Below are 17816 nucleotides of genomic sequence, written 5' to 3' on the forward strand. Positions count from 1 at the left end.
GCTTTTTCCTTTCCAATTCATCCCTTAATGGATAAATTGATGTATGAGGATTGGGACATCCCGATAAACTGTTTGCTCCTCCTAAAAGGTTTTCTATGCATTATCCTCTGGAGGAAAGTTTCACCAAGAAGTGGGGGGTCCCATCTGTTGATGTGGCTGTTTCTTGCGTGAATAAAAACCTGACTTGTCCCTTGGATAATGCTCAGGTATTTAAAGATCCAACTGATAAGAGGTTGGAAACATTATTAAAAGCCTCCTTTACCATGACTGGCGTGGTAGTACAACCTACAGTCGCAGCCGTGGGGTTGTGTCAGTTCCTCAAGCAACAGGTTAAGCAGATGCTTGGCCTCCTTCCCAGTGAGGAAGTGGAGAATTATGCAGAAATACCTCAAATTCTGTGTTTCATGATTGATGCGATTTTGGATTCTGTCCAACAAGCATCTCGTTTGTCTCTCCTGTTGGTACACATGCGAAGGGCCCTATGGCTAAAGAATTGGGCAGCTGAGCTGTCATGCAAGAAGCATTTGATTGGGTTCCCGTTTAAAAGGGAACGTCTGTTTGGAGAAGAATTCGACAAATTCGTCCAAAAAATTTCAGGGGGTAAATCTACTCTCCTCCCAGTCAAAAAGAGCAAACGTCCATCATTTAGGCGTTCTCTCTCTCCCGGAGCATCAAGCTCTAAGCAGTGGCGACGGCCTTCTCAACCCTCCTCTACAGGAAAGGCTCAGGGCCGGGCCCAGGGACAGAAAAAGACTTGGGGGCGAAAGCCTGCCAAGCAGAGCCCAAAAGCTTCCTTGTGAAGGGGCGCCCCTGCTCGGCCGAGTGGGGGGAAGGCTTCGGCAGTTTGCGGAAGCCTGGCGGGAAGAGATCCGGAACAAGTGGGTGATCTCTTCGGTATCTCTGGGCTACAAGCTAGAGTTTCAGGAGATTCCACCTTCTCGCTTTCTAAGGTCAAGGATCCCCAGGGATCCAATAAAGCAAAAAATGCTATTTCTGGCCTTAGGGGTGATAGTAGAAGTGGACCCAAAAGAACAGGGTTCAGGGTTTTACTCAAATCTCTTCACCATTCCGAAGCCAAATGGAAGTGTCAGACCTATCCTAGATCTGAAGAATCTGAATCCGTTTTTACGTATCCGGTCCTTCCGAATGCAGTCAATTCGCACTGTGGTCTCCTCCCTGCAAGAGGGAGAGTTTATGGCATCAATAGACATCAAGGATGCATATCTCCATGTGCCAATTTTTCCCGCACACCAAAGATATCTAAGGTTCGCGGTAGAGCGGCGCCATTTTCAATTTGTGGCCTTGCCGTTCGGGCTCGCTACGGCCCCTCGAGTCTTCACAAAGATTCTGGACCCTCTCTTGGCAAACCTAAGAGCTCAGGGTATAGCCGTCAAGGCTTATCTAGACGACTTGCTTCTCATGGAGAAAACAGTAGCTTTTCTGAACCACAGTGTTTCCAGAACACTAGAACACCTGGAACGCCTAGGTTGGATTATAAACCTAGAAAAGTCGTCCCTACAGCCTGCTACCAGGTTGGAATACCTGGGTATGTTTATCGACACCGCTCAGGGCAAGGTGTTTCTACCAAGGCCAAAAGCCTTGGCCATCGGGGATCTGGTGCGCCTAATTCTGGGCAGGAGATCTTCCCCCATTCGGTTGTGCATGAGACTGTTAGGGAAAATGGTCGCCTCCTTCGAGGCCGTTCCATTTGCCCAGTTCCACTCAAGGCCTCTGCAAAGGTGCATCCTTGCGGCTTGGAACAGGAAGCCCCAATCCTTGGATCTTCCTATGCGTCTATCCCCAGGGACACGCAAGAATCTCGTCTGGTGGTTACAAACTGAGAATTTGCTGAAAGGCAAAACCTTACTTCCTCTTCCATGGAAGGTTATTACGACAGATGCCAGCCTGACAGGCTGGGGAGCAGTGTTAGAGGAGACGTGCTCGCAGGGGAAATGGTCTGCGATCGAGAAGCTATTGCCCATAAATGTCTTGGAGATCCGGGCAGTTTATATGGCTCTCATAAAGTGGTCTTCCAGACTACGGGGTCTCCCTGTTCGGGTTCAGTCCCACAATGCCACAGCAGGGCGGTACCAGGAGTCTGGTTGCGCAAAAGGAGGTGAATTGCATACTTGTCTGGGCAGAAAAGCATGTTCCATGCCTTTCTGCAGTCTTCATTCCAGGAGTGGAAAATTGGCAGGCGGATTTTCTGAGCCACCAGCAGTTGTGCCCAGGAGAATGGGCTTTGCACCCCGACGTGTTTTTGTACATATGTCGCAGGTGGAGTACTCCAGACGTAGATCTGTTTGCGTCCAAGTTCAACAGAAAACTGGACAAATTCGTGTCAAGAACAGGAGATACATTTGCTCAGGGTTCAGATGCTCTGACAGTTCCCTGGGATCAGTACAATCTGATTTATGCCTTCCCCCCTTATCAGCTTCTGTCACGGTTCCTGGGAAGAGTCAAGAGGGAGACAAAATCGGTTATTTTGGTAGCCCCGGCTTGGCCCAGGCGACCATGGTACGCAGAGATCATGAAGTTGGCAGTAGGCAGGCCATGGATCCTCCCTCTCCGGCAAGATCTGCTCTCACAGGGTCCAATTTACCATCCTGCTTTACACAGTCTGAATTTGACGGTTTGGCTGCTGAGACCCACATTCTGAGAGACCGTGGGCTTTAACTAGCAGCTCTCTCCAGCAAAGAGCCGTATCTAATTGTTCATAAGGACCGGGTGGTCATGCGCCCCAACAGGTCCTTTCTACCTAAGGTGGTTTCAGGATTCCATTTGAATCAAGATGTAATCCTACCATCCTTTTTTCCGGACCCACAGTCCGCAGAAGAAGAATCATTGCACACTTTGGATGTGGTTAGGGCAATCAGTATCTATCTTCAAGCAACGGCTCAGATAATTAAATAATTGCTTATTTATTTTGCCGGAAGGCCCTAGGAAGGGCCAGGCGGCATCAAAATCCACTCTCTTAAAGTGGATTAGACAGATTATTTCTCAGGCCTATAGTGTTAAAAGGAAAATCCCTCCTTTTCAAGTAAAAGCGCACTCTACTAGAGCTGTAAGTGCTTCTTGGGCAGTGCATCACCAGGCCTCCCTGGCTCAGATCTGTAAGGCCGCGTACACACGGGCGGACTGTTCGCCCAACTTTGTTTGTCAAACAGTTTCGGCAAACAGTCCGCTCAAAATTAGCATGGACGGACATGGCCACACACGGCACTTTTTGAGCGGACTGTTTCAGCGAACTGTTTGACAAACAGTTCGCTCAACTTTTGAAATGAACGGACTCGCCCACGTAAGGCGGAGGCAAATCCGCCCATTTCGAGCGCGTGTACAGGTAGGCGGGGCCCGCGAAGGAGACGTCGCGGGCTCCGCCGCCTGGAATGGACTTAAAGGGGAACCCCAACGCCGAAAAAAATCGGCGTGGGGTCCCCCAAAAGTCCACAACAGACCCTTGTCCGAGCACGCTACCCGGCCGGCCAGGAAAGGGGGGCGAGCGAGCGCGCCCCCCCTCCTGAGCCGTACCAGGCCGCGTGCCCTCAACATGGGGGGGTGCCTTGGGGAAGGGGGGGCCGCGCGGCCCCCCACCCCAAAGCACCTTGTCCCCATGTTGATGAGGACAAGGGCCTCTTCCCGACAACCCTGGCCGTTGGTTGTCGGGGTCTGCGGGCGGGGGGCTTATCGGAATCCGGGAGCCCCCTTTAAGAAGGGGGCCCCCGGATACCGGCCCCCCACCCTATGTGAATGAGTATGGGGTACAATGTACCCCTACCCATTCACCTGTGAAATAAAGTACAAAAAAAAACACAACACCGAGAAAAAATATTTTATTGCACAGCTCCGGGGGTCTTCCGTCTTCGGGGGTCTTCTCGCCGGACTCCTCCGCTATCTTCGTGTAGCTCTTTTACTAGCGGAGGAGCCCGGCTTTCTTCCTCCCCGCCGCCGGCCTCTTCTCCCGACTTCGGGGGTCTTGTCCCCCTCTTCGGTTCTTCTGCCGGGCCACCGCGCCTTCTTGTAGCTCTTTTACAGGCGGTGGCCCGGTCTTCTGTCGCCGCTGCCTTCCGTTCTTCTGTCGCCGCCTTCGGTTCTTCTGCCGGGCCACCGCGCCTTCTTGTAGCTCTTTTACAGGCGGTGGCCCGGTCTTCTGTCGCCGCCGCCGCCTTCCGTTCTTCTTCTTCTTGTTCTTCTTCTTCTTCTTCCCCAGGAGATGTTGACACGTCGCTCTCTCCGGCCGGAATGCCAGAGCCGCGCTGTGCGGTCACTTATATAGTGACAATGGGGCGGTGTCACATGGTATATGTCACATGGGTTGGTCACATGGGTTGATGTCACATGGGGACTATGACATCGTAAGGGGGCGGGGTCACCATGTGACCAACCCATGTGACATATACCATGTGACACCGCCCCATTGTCACTATATAAGTGACCGCACAGCGCGGCTCTGGCATTCCGGCCGGAGAGAGCGACGTGTCAACATCTCCTGGGGAAGAAGAAGAAGAAGAACAAGAAGAAGAAGAACAGAAGGCGGCGGCGGCGACAGAAGACCAGGCCACCGCCTGTAAAAGAGCTACAAGAAGGCGCGGTGGCCCGGCAGAAGAACCGAAGGCGGCGACAGAAGAACGGAAGGCAGCGGCGACAGAAGACCGGGCCACCGCCTGTAAAAGAGCTACAAGAAGGCGCGGTGGCCCGGCAGAAGAACCGAAGAGGGGGACAAGACCCCCGAAGTCGGGAGAAGAGGCCGGCGGCGGGGAGGAAGAAAGCCGGGCTCCTCTGCTAGTAAAAGAGCTACACGAAGATAGCGGAGGAGTCCGGCGAGAAGACCCCCGAAGACGGAAGACCCCCGGAGCTGTGCAATAAAATATTTTTTCTCTGTGTTGTGTTTTTTTTTGTACTTTATTTCACAGGTGAATGGGTAGGGGTACATTGTACCCCATACTCATTCACATAGGGTGGGGGGCCGGTATCCGGGGGCCCCCTTCTTAAAGGGGGCTCCCGGATTCCGATAAGCCCCCCGCCCGCAGACCCCGACAACCAACGGCCAGGGTTGTCGGGAAGAGGCCCTTGTCCTCATCAACATGGGGACAAGGTGCTTTGGGGTGGGGGGGCCGCGCGGCCCCCCCTTCCCCAAGGCACCCCCCCATGTTGAGGGCACGCGGCCTGGTACGGCTCAGGAGGGGGGGTGCGCTCGCTCGCCCCCCTTTCCTGGCCGGCCGGGTAGCGTGCTCGGACAAGGGTCTGTTGTGGACTTTGGGGGGAACCCCCACGCCGATTTTTTTCGGCGTTGGGGTTCCCCTTTAAGCCCATTCCAGGCGGCGGAGCCCGCGACGTCTCCGTCGCGGGCCCCGCCTACCTTCACACGCGCTCGAAATGAGCTGACTTTCCTCCGAGCGGGAACAGTTTGCTCATTTCGAAAGTAGCCTACACACGGGCGGACTGTTCGCTCAAACACAGTTTCAGCGGACAGTTTTTCGGAATTTCCGAAAGACTTTGTCCGTCAAACTGTCCGCTGAAACTGTCCGCTGAAAGCCCACACACGAGCGGACTGTCCGCCCAAACACTGTTCAGCGGACAAGGTTGGGCGAACAGTCCGCCCGTGTGTACGCGGCCTGAGGCTGCAACTTGGTCATCAGTCCACACATTCACCAGATTCTATCAGGTGGATGTCAGAGGGCAAGAGGATATCACCTTTGGGCGCAGTGTAGTGCAGGCTGCAGTTTAGGTCCTCCGGCCCATGGCGGTCTATAATTATGATCTGTGTCTCCCTCCCCTCAAACTGAGCATTGCTTTGGGACATCCCACTATGTAATGAAGCTCCTGTGTCCCGTGATGTATGATCAAGAAAATGGGATTTATATATATATATACAGTGGTGTGAAAAAGTGTTTGCCCCCTTCCTCATTTCCTGTTCCTTTGCATGTTTGTCACACTTAAGTGTTTCGGAACATCAAACCAATTTAAACAATAGTCAAGGACAACACAAGTAAACACAAAATGCAATTTGTAAATGAAGGTGTTTATTATTAAAGGTGAAAAAAAATCCAAACCATCATGGCCCTGTGTGAAAAAGTGATTGCCCCTAAACCTAATAACTGGTTGGGCCACCCTTAGCAGCAACAACTGCAACCAAGCGTTTGCGATAACGTGCAATGAGGCTTTTACAGCGTCCTGGAGGAATTTTGGCAAACTAATCTTTGCAGAATTGTCCTAATTCAGTTACATTAGAGGGTTTTCGAGCATGAACGGCCTTTTTAAGGTCATACCCCAACATCTCAATAGGATTCAGGTCAGGACTTTGGCTAGGCCACTCCAAAGTCTTCATTTTGTTTTTCTTCAGCCATTCGGTGGTGGACTTGCTGGTGTGTTTAGGATCATTGTCCTGCTGCAGAACCCAAGTTCGTTTTAGCTTGAGTACACGAACAGATGGTCGGACATTCTCCTTCAGGATCTCTTGGTAGACAGCAGAATTCATAGTTCCTTTTATCACGGCAAGTCTTCCAGGTCCTAAAGCAGCAAAACAGCCCCAGACCATCACACTACCACCACCATATTTTACTGTTGGTATAATGTTCTTTTTTATGAAATGCAGTGTTCCTTCTACGCCAGATATACTTGGACACGCACCTTCCAAAGAGTTCCACTTTTGTCTCATCGGTCCACAGAATGTTGTCCCAAAAGTCTTGGGGATCATCAAGATGTGTTGTGGAGAAATTGAGAGGAGCTTTGATGTTCTTTTTGCTCAGCAGTGGTTTTCTCCTTGGAACTCTGCCATGCAGGCCATTTTTGCCCAGTCTTTTCCTGATGGTGGAGGCATGAACGCTGACCTTAACTGAGGCAAGTGAGGCCTGCAGTTCCTTGGACGTTGTTGTGGGGTCTTTTGTGACCTCTTGGATGAGTCGTCGCTGCGCTCTTGGGGTAATTTTGGGCGGCCGGCCACTCCTGGGAAGGTTCACCACTGTTCCATGTCTTCGCCATTTGTGGATAATGGCTCTCACTGTGGTTCGCTGGATTTCCAAAGCTTTGGAAATGGCTTTATAACCCTTTCCAGACTGATAGATCTCAATTACTTTCTTTCTTAATTGTTCCTCAATTTCTTTGGGTCTCGGCATGATGTGTAGCTTTTAAGGATCTTCTGGTGGACCTTACTGTGTCAAGCAACTCCTATTTAAGTGATGCCTTGATTGTGAACAGGTGTGGCAATAATCAGGCCTGGGTGTGGCTAGAGAAATTGAACTCAGGTGTGGACAACCACAGTTATAGTATGTTTTAACAAGGGGGGCAATCACTTTTTCACACAGGGCCATGATGGTTTGGATTTTTTTTCACCTTTAATAATAAACACCTTCATTTACAAATTGAATTTTGTGTTTACTTGTGTTGTCCTTGACTATTGTTTAAATTGGTTTGATGTTCCGAAACACTTAAGTGTGACAAACATGCAAAGGAACAGGAAATGAGGAAGGGGGCAAACACTTTTTCACACCACTGTATATATATACAGCTTACCTGTAAAATCCTTTTCTTGAGAGTACATCAGGGGACACAGGGCTCCCGCCCCTCTTGGGTTTTACGTGGTTTCCTATTGCTTTGCTACTAAACTGAGGTGCCTCCCATATGGGAGGGGTTATATAGGGGAGGAATTCTCCTTAATTGGGGTTAACCAGTGTCCAATCACCAGAGGTGCCTATATAACCACTATGTAATGAAGCTCCTGTGTCCCGTGATGTTCTCTCAAGAAAAGGATTTTACAGGTAAGCTGTATATAAAAATCCCATTATTTGCTTCCTTATTGTTTTCTCCTTCTGTTTGCTGTTTCCTTCTTGAGATGCCTTCTTCGTTTGAGAGGGAATGTGGTCCATCTCGTCCCCCAAACCCTCTTTTTCCAAAAAAGTCACCGTCTTTTGATTGTTTCCAAACTCAATATTTACAGGAGACCCCCTTGCCTATTTCCAGATTGAGATATATTCCCTCTACGTGAAGAGCCACTTCTCCCCCTCCGTATAGTTAAATCAAATGCTTGGTTGGTTTCAAAATCAATTGTATCCTTTCTATATTTAGATTGTTTAGTCAATTTTACATTTTGTTGAATCTTTTCAATTTCTTTTTTTAAAAGATCATTATATTTTACAAATTCATCACTATCTTTCAATAGATCTAAGCCCTTAGCACTTTCCTCAATCTGATTCCTCAATTCCACCATTTGAATTTTTTCCTCTTCCACAATCAATGCCATGACTGCTATTCCATGGTCCCTACATAATTCCTTCCATTTAGGGAGGAATCGATCATTTTGGAGATGTTCCGCTGGTATCTTTTTATCTCGCAAGCCTCGAGGGACTATTTTATGTTGGATATAGGTCTCTAGAAAGGTGACATCCCATTTCCTGTTACGGTGTTTAATTAATAATTTTTTATGTTCTTTAAAGCCATTTTTTATTTCCTCTTCCTTGTCCAGGAGTTGGGACGCACCTTCCTCAAAGGCTTCCTTAATTTCCCTATCAATTTCCTCTCCCAAAGTAAATGCCATGGTCTTTGTATAGATCACTAATATATAACCGCCACAAAACAAAAAAATGAATATTATTGTTCAACCCAACAGACTGACTGCTCAACTTAATCAACTACGTGTAGATAGCAATCAAACACACCAGGACTAACAGGTGAAATATAATTAGAATTAGGAGGAGGCTCACAGAGGGATCAACTAGAATCCGAAAGCTCAAATCTAAACACAAAAAAAAGGGGGGCGTGTCCAAGATGGCGCTGGGAGAGGACGCTCAGTAGCAGAGCTCCCGGAGTCCGGCCGCTTATCCTGCTTGTTAGGCGGCATTGGAGTGGCCCTGAGTGGCGGTGTGTGTTCCGACGGCAGCGGGGACTCCCGGGTCATGCCCGGCGGCCGCTCACGGAGATTTTCGCAGCCTACCGCCGTACGAGACAGGGCCCCGGCGGGCGGCCGGGCCGAATCCTCGAGTCACATGGCGTCTCAGACGGAGGCCGTGGACGCTCCTCCTGCGGCCGCGGCGGACATCGCTGCAGCCCTACAAACCATAGCCACGGGTCAGGCAGCACTGATGGACAAAATGGATCACCTGCAGACCAACGTGGACTTTATTCGCCGCGACTTGGACTCCTTCCGCGGCAGAGTTGCGGAGGTGGAGCAGCGGGTGTCCGCAACGGAGGATGCGGTACGGGACCATGCCGGTGACATCCATACCCTGAAAATCAGAGTCAAGGCCCTGGAGTCCCGTGCGGAGGATGCCGAGAACCGGAACCGGCGCAACAATCTGCGCGCCGTTGGCCTTCCGGAGGGTTCTGAAGGTACTGACCCTGTTTCCTTCATAGAAAGGCTGCTTAAAGAACTGCTACCGAGGGCCCAGTTCTCCCCCTTCTTTACAGTGGAGAGAGCCCACCGTATGCCGGCTACCAGAGGCCCACCGGGCGCTCCCCCTCGCACCTTTATTTTTAAACTTCTGCATTATAAAGATCGAGATGTGGTGCTGCGGGAGGCTAGAGGGGTCCAGGAGCTGAAGTTTGAAAACGCACGGCTAATGATCTTCCCGGACTACACCGTGGAAACGCAACGTCAGCGCAAGTCCTTTGATGGGGTCCGAGCCAAGCTGCGTTCCAAGGGCTTGAAATACAGCATGCTTTTCCCGGCCCGACTGCGGGTGGAGGATGGGGAGCGGGTGAGATTCTTTACTTCCCCGGAGGAGGCCTCCTCCTGGATTGAAACGGTGCAGCGGCATTAATTTACCAGTGACCTGACCTTGCTGCCACTCAGTTGGCCACTTGACCTTATCCTGTTTTTCTTTTTTACTTGTTTGGGGGGTGGGTTTTTTGGGGGGGGGCGGGGGGGCCAATCGCTAGGATCCTGTGGACCGGCGGCCCGATCGGGCCAGTACTCTATGGTGGATCACCTCCCTCCCCCCCTCCCTGTCGGAGTGGGCCCCCGGCTCGGCTGCCTCTTGACTCCGGCCCCATTGGACTTTGGAACTGGACATGGCCGGGAACCTGAAGTACGGTGATCCCAACTGGGCCGCCTTACCGCCCTCGCCCGGCTGCTCCCCCCCCCCGTTTTTGTCTAGCCGGCACGTAGTGTCTGCTGGCCGCCCTGTCGGTTGCGTGGGCATCCCCGGTTATCCTGCTTCTCTGGGGGTTCTGGTGGGTTGGGAACTGTGCTGATTGTCCCGGGGTGTGGGGTAGCCTGGCCTTGGTTAGATCCTGAAGGGGCTTGCTGGATCTCTGACATTGGACCCCTGCTGGGTTGAGCCGGATGGTCCCTGGGGCCCCTGTGTTGTTGGGGTGCCCCCGGCCTCTCGGATCCGTGGGTTCTGCCCGAGTTGACTGTGCTGGGGGCGGGTGGCCCTCTTGCCATCCCACCTCCCCTGCCAGGTTTGGCCTCTAAGTTACGTGCCCCCAGCCTTGGCCGGGAGATTAGTTTGTAATGACTTGCCGGACTCCGATACCCGCTCCATGTACTGTTCTCCAGAGGACGGGTCTCTGGTGCCCTCTTGCAGTGCACGTCCCCACGGGGGCCTGTTGTCCCTTTTTGGTTTGGGAGTGAAGCCCCCTCCGGGTTGGGTGGGGGGTGGCGGGGTGGGGGGAGGGGGGATTGGGGTTGGGGTTATTGTTTTATTCCAACATGTTGAAGTTTGTATGAGTCAGCTTGTTAACTGTCATTATTGTTTTCTGTTTTCCATTGATACTGTACTGGTGCGGCCACGAGATGGCGGAGTGGCGGGAGCTCGGCCTGACCCTGTGAAGTGGTATGTAGTGCTTTATGTCTTCCTGTAAAATTATATCCTGGAACACCAGGGGACTGAACTCTAAGGTTAAGAGGTCGCTGGTGTTCCAGTTTTTGCAGAAGCACTCTCCCCACGTCTGTATTTTGCAAGAGACACACCTAATAGGCAGCAGAGTTCTGAGTTTGCGCAGAAATTGGGTAGGGCACTCCTATCATTCAACTTACTCGAATCTAGCGAGGGGAGTGAGTATACTTATCCGCAAATCTCTTTCTTTCCAACTATTGGCCCTGGAGGTAGACCCCATGGGGAGGTTTGTCATTGTCCATGCCAGTATTATGTCCCTGGAGGTGGTGTTGGTGGGGTTATACCTGCCTCCACCGGCCTCGGTGTCATTGCTGTACCAGATTGTGACGAAACTAACGCAATATGGCACGGACAATATCCTGCTGATGGGGGACTTCAACATGGTCCCGGACCCCGCAGTGGACAGAATGTCGCAGGCCTCGAGCGCCGCCTCGGCGCTGGGGGCGTGGGCCGAGGTGTTTAACCTCACTGACGTCTGGCGTTGGCGACATCCCCAGCTGAGGGCTTACACCTGTCACTCAGCGACCTACAAGACTTTCTCCAGGATAGACCTGGTGTACTCGGGGGGTCCTGTCCTATCCAAGGTGCGGGGGATCTCCATCTTACCCAGGGGGATCTCGGACCATGCCCCGGTCTCCCTGACGCTGGAATTGTCTTGTCCCCCCTCAGAGAGCCTTTGGCGCCTCTCCAGATTCTGGCTTGCTGACCCGCGGATAACTGTACCGGGCAGGGCAGATATTGCTGATTTCTGGAGCACGCGAGATAGGGAGGTGCCCATTCCGGATACGTGGGATGCCTTCAAAGTGTGTATGCGTGGGCACTTGCAGGCTCGCATTGGTGGGGTTCGCAGGGCAGTCGGGAGGGACCTTCAGGAAGCTGAGGACAGAGTCCTCCTATTGGAGTCTAGCTATGTTAGGGACCGATCGCCTCAGACCTACGCCTGTTTCAGGGAAGCTCTGAGGGATGTCGAACTTTTACGGGCCTCCGCTACAAAAGTCCGCTTGCTCCACCAGAGCCAGAGAATTTTTGAGCAGGGTGAGCGCAGTGGCAGGCTGTTGGCCTGGCTGTCTCGGGAGCATTCTTCTCCGGTAACGATCTCGCGCATTCAGGCGTCTGATGGGGAAATTCTAACTGATCCGTCTTTGATTAATGCTAGATTTGCCTCTTACTATCAAGAGCTTTATAGCTCTAGGGTTCGGTATACGGGGGAGGAACTGAGTTCCTACCTGGCGCAAGTAGACCTGCCGTGTCTCACTGACACGGCCAGGGAAACTTTGGATAGCCCCCTAACATTGTCGGAAGTCCAACGGGCAGTTAAATTGTTGCAGGGGGGGAAGACGCCTGGCCCGGACGGGTTCCCTGCGGAGTTTTTTAAATACTATGCGGACGACGTTCTACCTGTCTTTATTTTAAATGGTTTTTATTAGGATTTTACAAGAAAGAAACAGAAGAACAACTTTTAAATACTTGCCCATATTAGGCAGCAATATACATACACTTCAGATACATAACAGTATGTGTACAAGAAATCAAGGCCTACTATACATATGTACGGAGCTATACAATAGTCTCCACTGCACATCCATCACTTACTTGCATAGTATGCCACATACAATCTACTACTCTCCAGTTTAGGCACTGACACAATTATTACTGACCACGGAGAGCAAGAGTTAAACAGAATGGGAATAAAGCAGAAAAAAGAATAATAGAGAATAGAGTAGAATAACAAAGATAAAAGGAGAAGAGAATCTAGAATACTGATAGATGGCCCAGCTTATACCAGACTTTTACGAAGCTCAATTCTTGGCAGAGGTATTCCATTCAGACCAGTTATTCAGATATTTCTTAATTGACCCATCTCTATACGCTAAAATTTTCTCAAATTCTGAGATAATGTTTACTTTCCTAATCAATTCTGATATGCTAGGAATGTTGTTCGTTTTCCAGTTATATACTATTAGAGTTCTGGCCGCGAAGATAACATGCATTGCTATCGTTCTCTTGTTGACTGGATAAGACGACATACCAATACTGAGTAGGGCTTTTTCCGGGGAGGGCTCAATGAGAACGCCAGTGATACGGGCAATCAGTTTAAATACCTCGTTCCAGAAGCTCCGCAGGTGCGGACATCTCCACCACATGTGTAGTAACGTCCCAACCTGTCCACATCCCCTCCAACACTCGCTTGAACTGTCACCTGAAAATTTGGCTAAAACATAAGGGGTAAGGTGCCATCTTGCCGTAATCTTCGCAGCCAGTTCCTCATAGTTAGCACATCTCGAAAAACTAACATTAGTCCTAAAGGCCTGCAACCATTGTAACTCAGTAAATTTCTGACCTAGGTCTTTTTCCCATTTCTCCAGGTGACCAAATCTGGAAAACTGAGATTTCGTACCTAATACGTTGTACATTAATGAAATACCCTTATTTTTTGTATGAGGCGAGGTCAGGAAATCCCACACTTCCGTAATAAATTGAGTACCTGAGGTTTTCTTAGTTTGAAGCCAAGACACAACTTGGCAATGCGGCAAAAATGCATTCTGAGATAGCCGATACTTGGTTTGAAATGTCGGGAAGTCCATGGGGCGGTTATTTACCATAAGATCCTGAACCGTAGATATCCCGCTCTGTCGCCACCCGACCAGTGATAAGTTTGGGATCAACCACAGGAGCGACTCCACTGGAATAAGAGTCCGTGTAAATGTGTTTGTGGCTTGGTACGATGCCAGGAGGGTTCTCCATGCCCCAAGGGAAGCCTGCACAGTTGGTAGATCAGTATTAACATGAAATTGTTCAATATTATATGCAATTAGGAGGGAGCGTAGTGACCCATAACGAACCTCTGCCTGTTCCAATTGGCACCAGGGTTTCAGCTCCCGGGAAGAGAACCACTCCCTGAGCTGATCTAGAACCGCTGCCGTAGCGTAGTCCTTTAATATGGGTACACCCAGGCCCCCAACCCATTTCTTCTTGCCCTGTACCATGGTGGAAAATCTAGCTCTCTTCCCCGCCCAAATAAATGTTAACATTTGTTTTTGTAATGCTTTAAAAAATTGGTCAGGTATGAGGATAGGAAGAGCCCTAAATAAATATGTCAATTTTGGGAGGAGCAACATTTTGTAAGCCGCTAGTCTTCCATGCCATGTAATATAATGTTTCTTAAGTCTATTCATATCCATTTGCAGTGATTCAAATAAGGGGGGAAAATTAGCTTGAAACAGCTGTTTGATTGAAGGAGTAAGATTTGTGCCCAGGTACTTAATGGAATTGGAGGCCCATGGGTATGGGAGGGCTGCTTGAATTTGAGATTGCATGTGGGCATCTACACCAATGCCTAAAATGCAGGACTTGTTTTCGTTTATTTTATAATATGAGGCTTCCCCAAATTGTACGATAACGTTATGCGCTGCCATGATAGAGTTAAAGGGATCAGATAGAGTCAAAATGACGTCATCCGCAAACAATGACAGTTTGTGTTGAGTTGTCTGAGAGATAATGCCCTTCACTGCCAACTGTTTCCTAATGGTTTCGGCAAAGGGTTCCATTACCAAAGCAAAAATAATGGGGGATAACGGGCAGCCCTGCCTAGTGCCGTTTGAGATAATGAATTTTTTGGAGAACATACCTTCAGTGTACACATAGGCAGATGGGGATGAGTACAAAGCTAGAATGGCCTGGTGAATGCTTCCCGTCAATCCAAACTTTTTTAGAACTTCGGCTAGATAACCCCAATGTATTCTATCGAAGGCCTTCTTTGCATCCAAAGAAAGGAGCAGAGAAGGCCTTCCCGACCTTTCAGCCGTATAAATTAGATTTATCAATCTTCTAGTTGCGTCATTAGCCTGTCGGCCTAGCACAAAGCCAACCTGATCATGGTTGACAAGACCCGGTAGTAATCTCGCCAATCTCCCAGCAATGAGCTTCGCATAGATTTTGATATCTACGTTTAGTAACGATATCGGTCTGTAACTTTGTGGAAGTGTGGGATCCTTACCTTCTTTGGGTAACGTAATAATGGAAGCTGTAAGCATCTCGCACGGAAATGAGGCAGCGGACATTGCGGCCCCAAAGATCTGTTGCATATATGGGGACAATTCATCTTGGAATAGTTGATAGTACTCAGCCGAGTAACCATCCGGGCCCGGCGCTTTATTATGTGGCATACTGCCAATGATTTTTTGAATTTCTGTAATTGTACAAGGCGCGTTCAATGCCTCCAAATCACTTTGAGAGACCTTGGGTAAATTTAGTGAACTTAGAAAATCCGAAATCGATCGCTCGGATGGTTGGAGTGTATCCGGGTCATTCTTAAGATTATAAAGAGATTCATAATAGTCGCTGAAAGCGTCCGCGATTTCCTTAGGGTTGTGCACTGTACGCTTCGTAATGGGGTTAACCATGCAGCCAATTTTTTGCTGTATCAACCTTTCACGAAGCTGGCTCGCTAGCAGTTTCCCCGCCTTGTTGCCATATCTGTAGTTGTGAGCTTTGAGAAAACGAAGGCGGTTCTCCTGCTGCGAGACCAGCAACGCACGCAAATCTTGTCGCAACCCGAACAGTTCTTCCCTAAATTTTAGTGTTGAGGTTTGTTTGTTTATAGTCTCCAAAGCCTCTATTTTCTCTAATAGACCATTAAGCCTTTCTGTCCGCTGCCTCCTAACCCTAGCACTCAACTGCAACAATAATCCCCTCATGTACACCTTGTGCGTATTCCATAGGGAAAAGGGATCCGACACCGACGGAGCATTTATCTGAAAAAAATCTGTTAATGCCATCTTTAAGTGATTCGCATTCTCCGGTTGGGAAATGACAGATACCTCATTTCGCCACCTGTTAGCTCTCGTCGTGGTGCCACGATCCCCCACCCTAATTGAAATTGGCGCATGGTCTGACCAAGTTATTGTGTGTATCTCAGATTTAATAACTTTTTGCAGTAAGAATTTATCAACATGAAACCTGTCAATGCGTGAATATGAATGGTGTACACTTGAAAAAAACGTATAGTCCTTTTCGGACGCGTGTTGACACCGCCACACATCAAAGAGATCCCCAGATGAGAAAATTTTTGAGAGAGTTTGCCTGCGTGACTTACGGATGTGCGGGTTAGAAACATCCATTTCACTGTGCATAACAGCATTAAAATCCCCACACATAATTACATGCCCTTTTTTCATGGTTGAGACTTTTTTCAAAATTTTTTGTAGGAATCCCCCCTGGTTGGAGTTCGGGAGATATACATTTACTAGAGTGTAAGTCACCCGGGCAATCTCGCAAATAATAATAATAAAGCGACCCGACCCATCCAGGTGAGAGTCCATAAGACGGAAAGGAATAGTGTTCTTAACTGCTATAATCACTCCAGCCTTCTTCTTGGGGCCATTCGCTAAGAACACCTGTGGAAACTTGCGATTGGAAAATGAGGGGTGATTTCCTGCCATGAAATGAGATTCCTGAAAACAAATTATGTCACTGTGCAGTTTGTTCGCCTCCTTCCACGCCATTTGACGTTTGAAGGGGCTATTAAGTCCTTTAACATTAAGCGACGAAATGGTAAAAGCCATATTGAAAAAAAGGTAAGCAAACCAGATCAAAACTCAGCCTTCGATGGTATGTGCAAATAAAACCTTCAACAGTATTCTGGAAAAGGCCAGGCACTGATTACAAAAAAGGAAAAAAAAAAAAAAAAAAGAAAAAAAAAAACAAGAGAAAAAAAAAGAAAAAATACAAAAAAAGGAATAGACAAGAAAGAAAATAAAAAAGTAACGATTCCCTATGGAATCTGTGCTGGCGAAAAGCCGCTAGATTTTGGGGGTATAGAAGGGTGTCTGTGACGACAACCGATCGGTGGAGAGATAACACTCTTCAAAAAAACGAACAGCCAAAAAAACAACAAAACAGAAGTTAAACTCTTCATAACAATTCCTGAGCGTAAAGGCGAATGAGGTATTACCGTCAAAGTATGCTTTCAGCCGGTTTCAGCATCCGAACTTGTTCGAGTAGAGGGAGGTGATTCCGTTCTCTGTGGACCAGCGGTTTGTGGTGATAGAATTTGCCACTCTTCCAGGAGGCGGATGCCCTCTGCGACCTTGGCCACGACATGCGACTTCCCTTCAAATGTGATTAGTAGCTTGGCCGGATATATCCATCTGTATGGGATTCGATGGTTATTTAGAGGTTTCGTTATGGTGACCAGTTGTTTTCGCCGTTGCATAGTGTACGCCGAAAAGTCGGCGAAAAAAGACAGATCTTTAAATTCCGGAGGCAGTTCCTCCCGCTTTCTTGTCGCACGGACGAAATTCTCTTTGATATGATAGAAGTGAATCCTCACTATCGTATCTCTGGGCAGATGCGAGGGAATGCTCTTAGGTCTGGGCAACCTGTGAATGCGGTCCACCACTAATTCTTCCACAGGAATGTCTGGAAGCGCAGCTTTCATTAAATTGATAAAAAAACTCCCGCAACTCCTGAAGCTGTACAGTCTCTGGAATTCCACGGATTCTGATATTATTGCGCCGTGAGCGGTCCTCGAGGTCCGCTAATTTAGCCTGAATGGCCGCCATGTCCTCTTCTCTATCATTGTGGGCATCCACAAGCTCATTAAAGGTTTGGGCAAATTCCCCCATTTTCGTTTCAACATGGGACACTCTGCTAGTTACTGCCTGCACTTCAGATTTAAACTGCTGAGTGATAGCTAGTATGTCCGCATGCAAAGTGGACCTTAGTGAGACTAACATGTCCTTTAGAGTAGTATCCAGCACAGGTTGATTTAATGTGGGAAATTCAGTGATAGAGTCCTGCAGCTCTCTGGTATCCTCCAAGGAAGAATTAAGAGCACTCACCTCCCCTGTATCATTCAATCGCTCCTCTGTTCTCTGCTTGTTTTTCGCCGGGCTGGTGGATGCAGAGGAGGAGGCAGAGTGGAAAGCCTGCATCGCTGCATGTTGGGCGCCCTGTTCTGTGTGACGGGCCGTCCATTCCCGC

This window comes from Lithobates pipiens, unplaced genomic scaffold (genome assembly GCF_037356315.1).
Source record: "Lithobates pipiens isolate NorthernLeopardFrog02 unplaced genomic scaffold, aLitPip1_a1.2 Scaffold_18, whole genome shotgun sequence".
Taxonomy (NCBI): Eukaryota; Metazoa; Chordata; class Amphibia; order Anura; family Ranidae; genus Lithobates; species Lithobates pipiens.